Genomic DNA, 14,408 nt, shown 5'->3' with positions numbered 1-14,408 from the left:
GGGGGGGAGGGGGGTCTGAAGCTCACTTAATTACAGCCCTACAGGAAAAAAAACAAAACAAAACAAAACAAAACAAAACCAAAACAGGAAGGCTACACCAGGGGAACGTTGGGGGAGGGGGAAAACACACACACACACACACTCTGAGATGTGTGGCTGAGTAAGCCTGCTTGAGTCAAGTGCCAGGGCAGGGGGAGTGGACCAGAAGACTTACCACAAGGGGAAAAAAAGAAAAAAAAAAAAAAAAATCTTACACAGGGCAGGCTGCTGAGGCAGATGCAAGATGGCTGGAGTGGTGGAGAGGCTTTGTTTCTTGCAGATCAGTCCAGGGGCCCCTCAGGCCTCCAGTCAGGTACTTGGCAGCAGAGCAGTAGGAAAACAAAGCAGGATCAGATGCAGTGAGGCAGCTGTGGGGCAAGGCAGGACCAATCAGTCAATTAGGGAGTAATACAGTGCAGGTGTGGTGTTGAGTGGTGCAAGGTGGTGCAGCAGGGAAACCCCCTCTCTCCTGAGAGGGAGAAGCAGCAGAACAAGTGGCAGCAACAACAGCAGTCGTGGTGGTAGCAGCCATCCAGTTCAGCCACTCAGGGTGCATTTCAGGTGAAAGGTGCAGGGTGTCTTGCCAAGGCAGCTTGGACAGGCAAGGCACCTTTAGGCTTTGACAGTGATGGTGGGGTAGAGGCCCACAGGCAGTGCACGCTCCCTCCCCAGGTTATCCTCTGACTGCAGCTTGGCAGCAGGCTGGAACAGGAGTGAAGAAGCTAAAGTGCACTGCTGGGGTGCAGTTCAACGCAGTGGGCTCCCCACAAAGGGGGGGCAGTGGCATGCAGCAGAGGACCCTCTCCCCCACATGGGGCAGGGCAGCATCAGCAGCCCAAGGCAGGAAGAGGTGCTGCCAACTTACCCCAAAAAAGCTCTGAGAATAAGTCAGCATTAGCCAGAGGCAGGAAGTGGTCTTGCCATCTTCTCCCCAGAAACTACTGAGACCAAGCTAGCAGCAGCAGTAGCAGTAACAACAGCAGCCTGAAACAGGAAGGGGTGTGGCTAACTTCCTCCAAGAAGCTCCTCAGAGGGAGTAGCCCTGAGCTGCTGGCTAGGGCAGGTTTTTATACTGTTGGGGCCAGCAAAGGTCTTAGGCCCAGGCTCTAACCCCACCTCCAGCTGCAGATCCAGGAAGAGCCAGGCAGGGTTATTTTGCCCCAAGTGGCACAATTTGTCCCACACTGAAGTGCATGTCTGGGCATGCATTGAGGCAAGAATCCCCAGCTCAGATTTGTACAGCTTCTATTTGAGCTGCTACAAGCTCACATGCCAGCATGTGTGGATGCACCCATATAGATATTAATGCCTAGTCCTCAAACGCTGCCTTGGCTTTTGAACCCACTAACCATACAACTGGGTTTGGGCATTCTGGGCACAATTTATCTTTATCATGAGGTGTTATCAAACTGTTAAACCTGGTGTCCTGGGGTAAGTGTCAGGTTCTTGAGACAGAAGAATTATTACCCTTTTCTATGTGGACTGGAATCTGAAAATTTCTCATGGCAACTGTAAGTTTTTCAGGCTATTTTTAAATTTATTATTTATTTTACAATTTCTTCAAAGTATCATAGTACTTAGGAATGGAAGGGACTTAAACAAATCATCAGGTCCGACCTCTTGCCCCAGGCAGGAACAGATGCCAGTATCATATCACCCCAGCCAAACATCTGTCCCGACTCCTCTTGAAGACCCCCAAGTGGGAGATAGTACCACCTCACTTGGGAACCCATTTCAGAGGCTGGCAGCCCTAACTGTAAAGTAATGTCTCCTGATGTCCAGCCTGAACCTTCTCTCTATCAATTTGTGACCATTATTCCTAGCAACCCCTGATAGTGCCCAGGGAACAGAGCCTCCCCCAATTCCCACTGGTTCCCCCCTGGTGAGTTTGTAAATGGGTACCAGATCCCCTCTCAGCTTTCTCTTGTGGAGGCCGAATAGGTTCAGACCCTTTAGCGTCTCTTCATAGGGCCTGCCCTGCTGCCCCCTGATCATGCGAGTGGCCCTCCTCTGGACCCTCTCCATGTTGTCCACATCCCTCTTCAAGTGCAGCACCCAAAACTGGATGCAGTACTCCAACCGTAGGCTGACCAATGCTGTATAGATGGGAAGGATCCTCCCTGGACTGGCTTGTAATGCATCTCTTTTCTCCCCTTCTTATAAATGGGGACCACATTGGCCCTTTTCCAATCTTCTGGTACCTGGCCAGTGCCCCATGAGAGCTCAGAACCGTGCCAGGGGCCCCACTATGACCCCTCACCCTTCTTAAAAAGGGACCATCTGAAAACTGTTGGGGGTGTTTTTTCCACAAGTCACCAAATGTAAAAGTGTCAAAATATGACTTCTGCACCTGATTCAAATCTAAATCAGTCAGTGTTGAGTAACTAATTTTTGGATAATAGAATATTTGCTATGTGGTCTTTCAGTAGATATAGGTGAATGGTAAAAAAAAAAAAAAAAAAAAGACAGTATTAGTGGTTAACATAGCCAAAAAAAACCTACTTAAATATATGTGGTTTGACTCAATTTGAGTAATGTGGCATAATTTGTCCCTTTTAGGAGCAAATTGTCAAGCAAGTATCACTTAGAGTAGTAATTATAGTAGCAGTTGTTCATCATGTTCCACCATTCTTCTGCTAAATTTTCTCTCATTAATTTTGAATATGGGTTCGCATGACTAAAACAGAGCAATCTTCACAAGTCATATCTTTTCACACATGGGGCAACAAAATGGTAGACTGACCTAAAGACTACTTTCCCAAGTTTCCTCTGTGTTCTGTTTTCTTCAGCTAGTTGTTTCAAATGCAGTAAGACCATCATAAAATAGTGTAACAGGATGGCATCCTAGGGTTGGCCATGATCTCCGCTAATGCCCCCATACCATGCCCAATTAGCCTAAAAAGCACCCTCAATTCTCGCCCACCATGTCTTTGATGTTAAATATGTAAGAGGGAGGCTGCTTTTTCCATCCTCTTGGATACCATTTTCCTGCTGTACATAGGCCCTCTCTTGTAATAGGTGTTTTGGTGCACTCCAGCCTTATGGGCTATGCAAGGCTCCAACCACCCCTTTACCAAACCTCACTGATGGAAGTGACGTTCTTCAGTCTCGCTCTCCCCCTCCCTGGGGCTTCTCTCACTGCCCCCTCTGGGGCTTCTCACTCTGCACCTCACTGGTGCTCAGGGTCAGCACACCCCCAACACTGCACCCTCTCTGGCACTCAGGTCCCCACACTTCCCTGGGGACCAGGTCCCCACACTTCCCTAGGGCCCCTATGAAGCCTCCTCCATCCCCTAATAGCCTCTCCCAAGCCACTGGTTAAAACAGAAAACAAAACACAAGCCCCTGGGCTATAACATAGATTCAAGCCACCCAGCTAAAACATCATTCAAACCACCCCAGGGGTGTTCCTTCTCTCACCAGTATCAGGAGCTGCTCATGCAGTCAGGCCTCTGCCCTTTGCTTACTCAGGCAAAGCTCCTTCCCCCTTAGCTACCAGCAAGGAACTACCTACCCAATCTCAGCCCTGGGGTTTAAATGTGAGCCAGGCCCAGCCCCTTCCGGTCAGCTGACCAATGGCAAGTGTGGGTCCCTGGCTCACTCTGGTTGCCCTAGCAACCTGCACCTGGGTAGTTATCTCTGCTCTACGAGTAGCAGGCACCTTAGTGCCCTGCTACAATTAGCTTTTACCTTTCCTTTTTGTCACAAGCACCGCGCTCCTACATATAAATGGGCATTCAACATTGCTTTAGGCTAGGTTTTAGGTTAGACTTCAGGCACTCTTCATGCTTCTAAGATGATCACTAGAGCATGTACCATGCTTCATTTTGCCATAAACTCCCTTACATTACCTTAACTGTACTTACAGTATTTAGCATCCCTGTGGTCTAACAGCTTTGTAACTGGATCATAGGACAAAGTATAATTAGCATTTCAGTTATGTTTTCAGTACCAAATTATGTTTTTTTGGTATGTAAGAAGTTTGAGACCTGATGATAGTTGAACTAAGTGGAATAATTTGTGGAGGCAAAAAAGTAACTTTGAGCAAGTGAATTTGCCTATATTTCTTTTCTGCCAAAAAGGAGAAGGTGGAGAGGGAGATTTCACAGTGTGATAAATAATCCATATAAGACGGCTTGCTGTAAAATCTTAGTGAAAACAAGGCGCAAGGTCTGGCCAAGGTCAACAGGATTTAGCATCCTGCAGTGCCTTAAATACAGACTGAACAAAAATTATCAAATGCAAGCTGGACTTGCTGACCCACTTGGATAACCATTCTTTCCCTCTTGTGGTCCCTCTCTGCCCACCATAGAAAGACTTTGAAACTAAATGGGCTTTTTGACATGCCTTGACATTTAACACATCTATACATCTTTAAGCCAAAATCCAGTTAGAAGTGCTTCATCAAAACATGTTGGACTTGATTCTCTGACTCACAGTTCTGGCTTATGTTGGTGGATGAGGGGACTTAGGTTTCTTGATACCAAAACCTTATCTTGCCAGCTCAAATACCTTTCATGATCCAAGCTACAGTTGTATTGCAGGAGAGGCACAATATTATCTTTTTATTTACAGATTGTTTCTATTCTCAGTTTATAGACTGATTTTCCTCAGAGCTGTTCATCCTTTTAGGAAAGTTGCAAGTTTATTAAGATATTTTTCTAATGGATGCTACATTTGCACTAAAAATGGAACTAGACATTTTGCATAGGTACCTGGCAGGTTTAATGCATACCATAGAAACTGGTAAAATATTTGTTTAAAAAAAAAAAGAAAAAAAACACCAAGAGCTACCAGACAGTGTGAAATACAAAACTGTGCATCTGTCAGTGCATATGAAGAGGAAGTGCCTTTTCCTTCTCCCAAGTTTCATTTATTTGAATATCTGTAGCACCTCAAGGGCTCAGCCCTATTTAAGTAGGCCTTGTACCTACATTAAATAGGAGAAAACCTTTGCCTGACATCTAAAGCTTATAAGATGGAAAAAAGGCTGCATGCATTCCTATAATTTTCATTTTAGTCAGCCCTTGAGTATTTTTTAATGTACCCTTTAATCTAAAACTGTATAAAAATAGGCCAAGTTTAGATTTACATTATATTAATGTTAACTGAAGTCACTGAAGTCACTGGAGTTGCTGATCATGAAATCAGCTGGTTCAGCAGCATAGTCTTTCTCAAGTATTTTTGAGGTTTTACAGTGTGCTGATTACAATAGAGGATATGACATGACTAGAGATAACAGAAAAGAGTCCAAGCTAGACTGGTCACAACAGTGTTTAATTCTGTCTCCTCAAAGAGTTTTCAAGGGGTTCGTTTTAGAGTTTTCTATCCATCTGTGATTGCCTGACTGGACTTAATTAGTCCCTTGCTGTTCCTGGTTATTTTATCCAGTGCACTACTATGTGGTCTTAGCAGGGAGTAAACTACTCTGATTGCTGGAGAACTAGAAGGGAGGATGGGGCATCTTACACTCAACAGAACTGAAACTCTTGCAAACTAGTGGAGACAATGTCACTCACAAACCACAGTTTGAAACGTCATCCTCATCCATTGGTACCAGGAAGTAAGAGAGAGAGAATTTTGTGGGAGCAGGGAAAAATAAGAGACTGGTCAAAGTTTGTTAAAAAAAAAAAAGTGAAAATGCAAAGTGAAAGTGAAAAAAGTGTATATTGCTAAAGGTGGATGGCATAAAAAAATATCCCAGGTTATGGTTTTTTGCTGCTGTGTGCTTTTTGTTCTTTCCTACTAAACAAAGGCCTACTTGGTTTGCACCTCAAAAGAATCAGGAATATTAGGCCTTGATCTCCTTGTCTTTGGTGATGGTTTCCTAAAAGTGTCAGGAAACTGGAATACTAGTCGATAAAAAAAAATGTGGTTTGAATCTTTTTATCCCTACTGCTTCTCATGGGCTGGAGATTCATCAACAAAAAAACAAACAAACAAAAAAACCACATATCCCTCACCAAAATAAACAAATAAAAAATCTTCCTTCTCAAGTGCTCAGGTTACAAGTACTTGACATTTATGAGGTTGCCAACCCATTCACTGTTCCAGTCAGAACAGGTTAGATCCAGATATATAGTCTAAAGAATACTCAGGGGAATATTTTTTCCATCAGGAAAATATGCCTTTTGAACCACATCCTAAACATGCAAAGAAGTTGCATTAGACGCGCGCACACACACACACACATTTTGGTGTTCATCTTTAGAAAAAAATTACAATTATTTTCCCATTACTCAGCAAACAAACATAAAAGTTACCTTTCTTCCCTTCCTAAAACAAAAGGCCAGACAGTGCTGTTAAAATATTCTACCTTGAGTGATTCTGACATATTCCCTGTAGACTTGCTAAGTAAGTTCATAGTCCTCCATATTGTTCCAAAGGTGTGCCGTAGGGCATGAAGAAGATGAGAGGTGTCATCAATCTATTGATATCAGTAATCCGTCAAAAGTGAAATCTTCTAAAAGATCTAGTGCTGTACTACGACGTGGGAATATTAAATGGTTCTCATGGGTGCCTCAGAAATTTTCCAGAGACTGGGCCAGAAAATAACTGAATTCAACTGTATTGCCACTTTAAATATACCTTTGTATCCTCTTCTTAAATGATTCTACAAGTGTTCCTTCACATCCCTTCATGTGCCTGAGAATCCAAACCCATTTGCACACAATGTAACTGATATCCATAGGTTCAATAGAGAACAAGAAACTAGGTCCTTTCACAGATGGAAACTTTAGCAGATGTGCCAACGATCTGCCAGTCCTCCAGAGAACAATTCTCCCCCAGGTCCACATTAAGTGATTAGTGGCACTTGTGCCAAATATGTCATATAGTATCATCTCCTTATAAAGAAAGAGGGAATCTTTAAATAGGCAATCTCTTTAAAAAAAACCCCAAAATCCAAGAACCCTACCTGGGGATATAACCCTCTTGCAAAAGGGAAGTACATGCAAAACTTTGAAGCTGAAGACACTGACTGGAGAAGTCTTGAAGGAACCTCAAGTCTCCTGATAATTCAAGAAAAGACTTAACACCTAAATTAATACATTACTCCTTAAAACAACCCTTCATATTTTCAGTGGCATAGAAAAGTAGGAAACATTTTTAATTAAAAAAAGCATGATTCACATTTAGAAGAATGACTGGGTCTACACACAAACACAAGCATATTTAATGAAATTGATTTCCTGTACTCAATCTTATTATTCTCAGTTTGAAGCCTTATGAAATAAAACTGTCTAAAATTAATTGAACTCAAGTCAGTAACACACTGATGCCTCAACAAAACTGACTCCAGCCACTTCCATTCTGAACTAAAAGTGCCCAAAGAACTGAACTGTTTTTAATCCATGCTGTTTCTTGTTTCAGTATAAAGGTGTGTTGACCAGTTCTAATGATTCTTTACATTGCTGTAACAATGCAAAGATGCCTTTAAATTGGTGCCTTACATTTCTGGTGTGGTTTATGTAAATAAGACTGGGGCTCTAAAATGCCCAAATTCTACTATTATTATAACTAATCTTGTATCATGTTTCATTTAATAACTTTAAAAATGGTTACTTGGATATTTACTAAGTATAATGTGTCACAGCTTCCTACCGATTTATACAGAATCATATCGTTATTGTATATCTTTATGAAATATTCTATGTGACCATTTAAAATATGCATATAGAAAATTATTTGTTTCAAATTAAAGATAAATACTTGAAAGGCAGAAAGGGATGGAGCATTCAAGGGAAAAAAGAAAAGAAGCTTTTGACTTCCAGGTCAAGGAATCTGAATTTAGAAGAGATCAAAGGCTATCACCATGGTGCCAACTATTCAATGATCACAGTAGAAAGACATTGTTTCTCTCAACAGTTCATAGCAGGCAACCTTTTATGACAAAGAAGATCACATAAAGGACAGCAACCAACAATATCTGCAATCTCAGAAGACAAGCCAAAGACTGCATGAACATAGAAACAGAACTACACTCCCAGCTATTATACTTGGTCAGTCATGTTGGGATATCACAGAGGAATCTCCAATTCTGCTGTCTCCTCTTTGGGGGAAAACAAAATATTCTGTGTCAATCTAATACCATTCACACACTCTCTCACTAACTCTCATGTAGGGAAATAGCTGACAAATCCATTATATACTGCAATGTTGAGGCCAATGAACTTGCAAAATCAGTTTAAAATTATGATTGGAAGACCAAGTAGCACTCGTATGACTAATCTTTACTCACGTTAAGTAATTTTGCTCACTTCATCTAGGCACCACTGAAGGAAGGATCAATTCCAAAGTATTTGGAGTTAACTTCCTCTTTAATCCAATTGAGTTTTAGTGTGAAATACAAGCAAGTCCCAGAAGAATTCATTATCAGGTTCATTTCAGGAGTCCAGAAATTACTGATTTTGCCTTATTTATGGATTTGGGTAAAGTCAAAGAAAACCCAAAAACTGCGCTGGCAAGCTAGAAAAAAAAACTAAAAACAATCCTCCTTGGTTCAAAGCTAGTGACTTCTCTGACAAAATGTACTTATGGACAAGCTAGCTGGATGAAATCCAAACAAACTCAGCACTGGTACTGAGCTTGCTGTATGTCAAACGTCTTCCAGCTTTCAAAAGCCTTTTGAAATGTTTCTGACACCTTCCATCAAGTTGATATAGTTATTTTTCTTTTGAAGCAAACACAATATATAATTCTCCTGCCATTTTTTGTTAAGGCTTTTGTTTTTCCTTCCTTCACTGAAATTAATAAAAGGAGATGAATATCTCTCCCTCCCCCCAGTAATTCTTATTTTCTTTAGGTAAAGGCTAAAGGTGTTTGTGCTAATAGCAAAATTACAGTAAAGTTTAGAGAAGGGAAGGGAATTCTAAATTAGGGTTATTTCTTCTTTTTACCCATAACACCCTTTCTGTCCTATTGTGATCAATAACCAGTATGACATGTCCCTGAGTACATTTTCTGTTAAGTTCTTTTTAAAAGGGGGGGAAACAGGAACTACATCTTCTTATGAACATTGTATAAATAATTCATTTCTCCCCCAATCTACATGATTTATAAACACAACCAGAAATACATTTTTATAAAATACCTTAAAAATCTAGTTGATATACAGTGAGAAGTATTTTCAGGATACAAACCTTAGTCCCTGATGAACAAGAGACATGGATGTTCCAGTAATATCAATGGGATTACTCACATGAATAGAACTGTTTACTTGGGCAAGTGGACTTATGCTATGGACTCCTTAGCAGTTTCCACTTCCGATGTCTGCTGTATCCTGGGCATAACATGGCATGACAAAATCTTCAATTTTGCTGTTATGGAATGGGCCAAGATACCTAGTAGGTTCATGCTCTTGAGGCAGAAAAGCCTCCATTGGTTAAGACGTGAATCATATGAGTGATAGCCGAATCCCCAAGGACATACACTACAGTGAGCTGGCCACTGACAAACATCAACTTGGGTGACCCAAACTCTGTTTTGTTGAAGTCTGGAAGAAAAACCTTCATGAACTGTGTATTGATGGCCAACACTGGAAATCAATTGCTTCAGACTGCTATGAATGGAAACCCACTGTGAAGCAGGGCCCACATCACTTTGAGAAGGAGAGAGTCAATGATGAGATGGAGAAGAGGCAACAGAAACAGGCAAGACAAAATGATACTTGGCAAGCTCAACCAAGTTTGTATGTGTAATTGCCTGGAGGGTCTACTTGTCATGCATCAGACTCCTCAGCCACTCAAAAAGTATGGTGGTACCCAATAGCCCATCAAAGGTGCAATCTGCATGGTCTCCCAAGACTGATGGCTACCAATGATGATGATGATGACTTGGGCAAGTGGTTTTAGTACTGGGTCTACAATTATCAACCAGCCTGAAACTGTTTTGGCAAGAATTACACATTTTCTATAAATTATATACATTGAAAATAAAAATTAAATAAGAAACAGCCATCAAATGCATAAAATCTGTATAGAGAGCCTACAAATTCTGACTTATTGTATGTAACAATGGAATTATATGGAAAATATTCTTACATCCTGAAATATTTGTTATACAATATAGAGGCACAAAAACAGTAGATCTTCTATTTCTACATCATAAAAATTGTGTAACTAGAACAATGCAGGGCATAAGTTGAAAACTTGCCTGTGATGCTTGCTTGAATCCAACATAGGTTGTAGTGATGATAATGTTGTCATTAGGTAGGAGTGCAGGTCTAAAAGTTTGGCATAGATCAAAAAGTTTTACCTAAGCATGCAAGCATTAACACTGTTTCTAATTACAGGTGTGCAATTAAGAAGGGGATGTTATAGCAAAAAAAGGTAAAACAGGATTTTCCTAGCTATTTCTGGGAGGTGCAATTGGACTGATATTTGTTATATGTAGATTGATTCACTTACATATTTCTGCATATGATGTTAAGAATTACATGAATGAAAAATGGAACACTTAATTCAAACTTCCAGGGTTAAATTTCTTCCTATACGGGATATAATTCAGTAAGAGCTATTTGTAACTTCTGAAGGAAAGAAAAAAAAAATGAACAAACTCAAATAATAGGTAGAAGAGAAAACTAGGGAGGTAGGGGGAGAAGCAGCTCCAAAAACCATAGATGTTCTTGCAGGTTTGAAGTCTTCATCATGATCAGAACCTTACCAGAGCTGGTGCCCTAATACATCCACTGTTTGAATTCTAAGATCTGAAAATAATGGGCAAAGCTTGTTTAATTACACCCCCTTTTTCACTCACAATTTGAATCCTGGCATAAAGAATCCCATTTGATAAAATTCATTTTATATTCTGTATCACGTGCATACTCCTAAACATAGGCAACTGGTTGGGGGTGCATGGGGGTGCACGTGCCCTCCCTGACAGGGCCAACGTTTCCCCGATGGCCGACACTGCTGCTGTCAGTAGGGCTAGTGCCCCCCCCAACAGGGTCAGTGTCTTCTGCAGGTGCCCCCCCAGATTCAGGAGGCACCAGTCACTGATAATACTAAAAAACTGATTCTGCATATTAACTGGCCATTACATGTGTGAACAGCACATTTATGCATAGCTTGCTATCAGCTTCCCCTCCCATACATCCCAAGGGGAAAGATTTCATTCATTTGTGAGGAACTGAGCCAAAACTACCAAGGACAGATGGGTACTGCAAATAAATCAGTTATTCAATGGCATTTCCATCTTTCTCAAGCCCTATTCATTTCATTTCCAAAATCAAATTCATATAAGAAATGAACAACAGTCCACTCTGAAACCTTGTATCTAGGAAACTCTGCATAGGTGCAGTATAAAGAGGCATCACTAACAATCTCCAAGAAATTCTTCAGTCAGTAGGTAGGGACCTAATGAATTCACAGCAGAAGTAGAGTGTGAGGTGGCTCCTTTAATCTTGCATGTTCCCCCACGCACACGTCACCCCTTGTCCCCACCCCCCACCTCACTGCTGATTAGCAGAGGACTCTGCTGCTACCTCATGATCAACAGGCAAGCTAAAACCATGGTTTTAAACATGGAACCATTTTTGCCTCCCCATCAGTTATCAGGAAACAGTAGGGCTGACTGGGCCTCTCAGCCAACCAGTGGCAGGAGGCAAAAACAGCGGTATATTTAAAACCACAGTTTTTGCCTTCCTGATGATCAGGAGTGAGCTGCAAGCAGGGCTCCTCCACCAGTCAGCAAGGGGAGGGGATGGGGGAGCCTGCAAGATTAAAGGAGTCACAGTGCACCCCACTTTGGCCATGAATTCAGTAGGACCCTATCAATATGCTTTCTTTTTTAGGATACTCCAAGAAACATGGTAGAAATTGTTTGAAGCTGAGAAAACTCTAACTTGTGAGATACCCAAAGGTCAGAAAGATAACTCAGGGCCTTTTTACATGGTCATTTTGGGTAGCTTGTGGAGCTCTTAACCCCTGGATTGTCTGCACATTAACACCTGAAACTAGTTTTTGACACTCATTAGGCAGCTCAAAGTTACACCTCTCCAAGGTAGGATTATTTCTGATCTGTGTTTCCAGTTCACGATACACTTTATTTATTTAGCATATATGGTTTCGGCATACAGTTTCAGCCATCTTAAGTTATGTCATCACCAGTGTGAAGAGCTTCAAGGACATCAGATAGGCCATTTGGTTGGCTAGGAGAAACATTGTTGACATTTATAGTCCATTAACTAGGATCTGATAGTTGTTTAATTCAGTCCTCTGATAGCATCATTGGTTTCATGACAGGCTGGATGGCAATGACTTAGCCCAGGGGTTTTGAAGGGGTAAAAGATGATTGGAGGACTTGGGATTCCCTTTCCTCACCAATCTGGTAATGATTTGGCCCAAGGGTTTTGAAGGGGTAAAAGATGATTGGAGGACTTGGGATTCCCTTTCCTCACCAATCAGGCCCCAGAAAATCACCCTCCATGTCCCCTGATTGGTCCCTTGGGTCATCTGGAGGGGGATAAAAGGGGCAGCACAGGTGACTGAGGGAGACCAGTGAGGGACCACAAGGAAGAAGCTTCAAAGAGCTGGCAAGAGCTGAGCCAGCTCTTACCAGCTCTTTGACCTGCAGGTCCCACTCCCTAGTAGAGCCTGGAGGAGTGGGACCTGCAGGCAGCAGTTGGACCCTCAGCAGCTCGGTGTGCGGCCAGCAGGAGGGGCTCCCTGCTAGGCTTCAGGATCCCCTATGAGAGGCTGCAGCCAGCAGGAGAGGCTCCCCAGCTCCAGCAAGGATCTGAGCAGCAACCTGAGAGGTTCCCAGCTCTGCTTCCAGCTCCTCCAGCAAGAGGTCAGGCAGCTTGACATGAGGCCAGGAATCCTGGAAGGCCAAGACCCCTAACAGCTTAGCATAGTACCAGTACTGGTGGCTGTGTGGTAGTATTTTGGCCTAACATGTAGGAAATCTGAGTTCAAGTCCTAGCTGGGGTGAGTGAAATAACAGGGAGAAGTTCTTGTTGCAGTAGAAATGGGTCATTGTGTTTTCCTCCTTTCTCCCCCTCCAGGTACCTAGGCCCCATATTCCTTGTTATTTGACATTTTGTATTTTGTGCCTCTTATTTCCCCAACCAATATTGTTTGTTCTGTTGTTTATGTTTTATATTTTTTTAACCCTGTGTTTTGTCAACTGGATGAATGTCTATGATTGTAAGTGTCTAACCTTTGTGGAATCTTGCTCCCTCAGGGCATTGTAGTGTCCCCTATACCCCCTGATTTATACTGGTTATCTTCCCAGTACTGTTCTCTCATAAAAAAGGTATATGGTTAAGTCCCCATTGGTGGTTTGGCTCTGCTCTATAGGGGGAAGAGAGTCCCTACACCTCCCACAGTGCTTGTGCACCTGCTTTAATCCCTTCAATTGGAGAGGGGGGTACCTCTTCGAGTACTGCCTGGGTTACAGTTTCATTGACAGTTTTACTACTTGCAGTTTCCACCACTGGCACTTCTGCTCTCTGGGCTGGGCGAAGCCCAGAAAAGACTAGCAGCCCAGCAGCAGTGGCAGAGGGCACCAGGCAGGCAGGTTAACCCCTCCCTGCCTGCTTGCCTGGGATGGACAGGAAAGACAGCCATAAGTAAGCAGGGTGCGGGGGGAAGGAGGGGAGCCCCGGAACAAAGCAAGTATCAGGGTAGGAGGGGTGGGATTCTTACCTCTCAGTTCTCCGGGCCCTTGCTCTAAAGATGAGCTAGCACTAACACCCATCAACATGTGTGCACCTCACAGTGCAGGCCCTCACACTTCAGTTTTTTCAGCTCTTTTATTGGCTCTTTTCCTAACTATCTGTCAGTCTATATGCTACTCATCGTTGTGCCCTTTACCCAGCCAACCCAAAATTATCTTGTGGAGGGTATAGACTACATAAATTAGGATACTATTTCATCTTTTCACAAAAATATCAACAGTAGTTCCTAGAATAGTAGAATATTAATTAGAATTCATCATGTCATATACTCCAGTCTCTTATAAAACCATGACCTCAGTGTAAACGAGTGTAGAACTTGACCTAAAGTCTTTTTTTAAAGAAGTGCAACAAACAGAGATATAATTAATTAGATATCTCCTTTCAGAATTCTGGCCCCACTTGTGTCAATGGTAAACTTAATAGGGTCAGACTTTTAGTAGGTGATAGCGTTAATTGCATACTTGCCTTGAGAATTCAGAAATTCAACTACTTTTTAATCTTCCATTTTCAGGCTTGTGAGCCCCTTGTTTTCAGTTTTTCATGCCACTTTCTCTTTAGTTTTTTGCTTGTGCAGGCATATGCTTCACCTCTTCCACCCCCACTCCTTTTACAGGCTTTTTTTTTTTTATGTAAGGCAGACAGAAGATTTATGGCTGACTGAAGGTTCAAGTTGAAATCCTGTTTTAGAAAG

General features: G+C 42.2%; 1 long non-coding RNA gene across 1 annotated transcript in view; it reads left to right on the top strand.

The window, feature by feature from the left end:
* Positions 1-12,824, top strand: part of LOC109323324 — a 16,958-nt gene extending 4,134 nt beyond the window's left edge. Inside the window, exons 2-3 of the long non-coding RNA XR_002104611.1 lie at positions 1,098-1,102; positions 12,814-12,824. This is a non-coding gene — a long non-coding RNA (uncharacterized LOC109323324). The remainder of the gene's footprint in view (positions 1-1,097; positions 1,103-12,813) is intronic.
* The last annotated feature ends 1,584 nt before the right edge of the window (positions 12,825-14,408 follow it).

Source organism: Crocodylus porosus, unplaced genomic scaffold, assembly GCF_001723895.1.
Source record: "Crocodylus porosus isolate Cpor-Errol unplaced genomic scaffold, CroPor_comp1, whole genome shotgun sequence".
Classification (NCBI taxonomy): domain Eukaryota; kingdom Metazoa; phylum Chordata; order Crocodylia; family Crocodylidae; genus Crocodylus; species Crocodylus porosus.
This window is presented reverse-complemented; position numbering and strand designations above follow the sequence as displayed.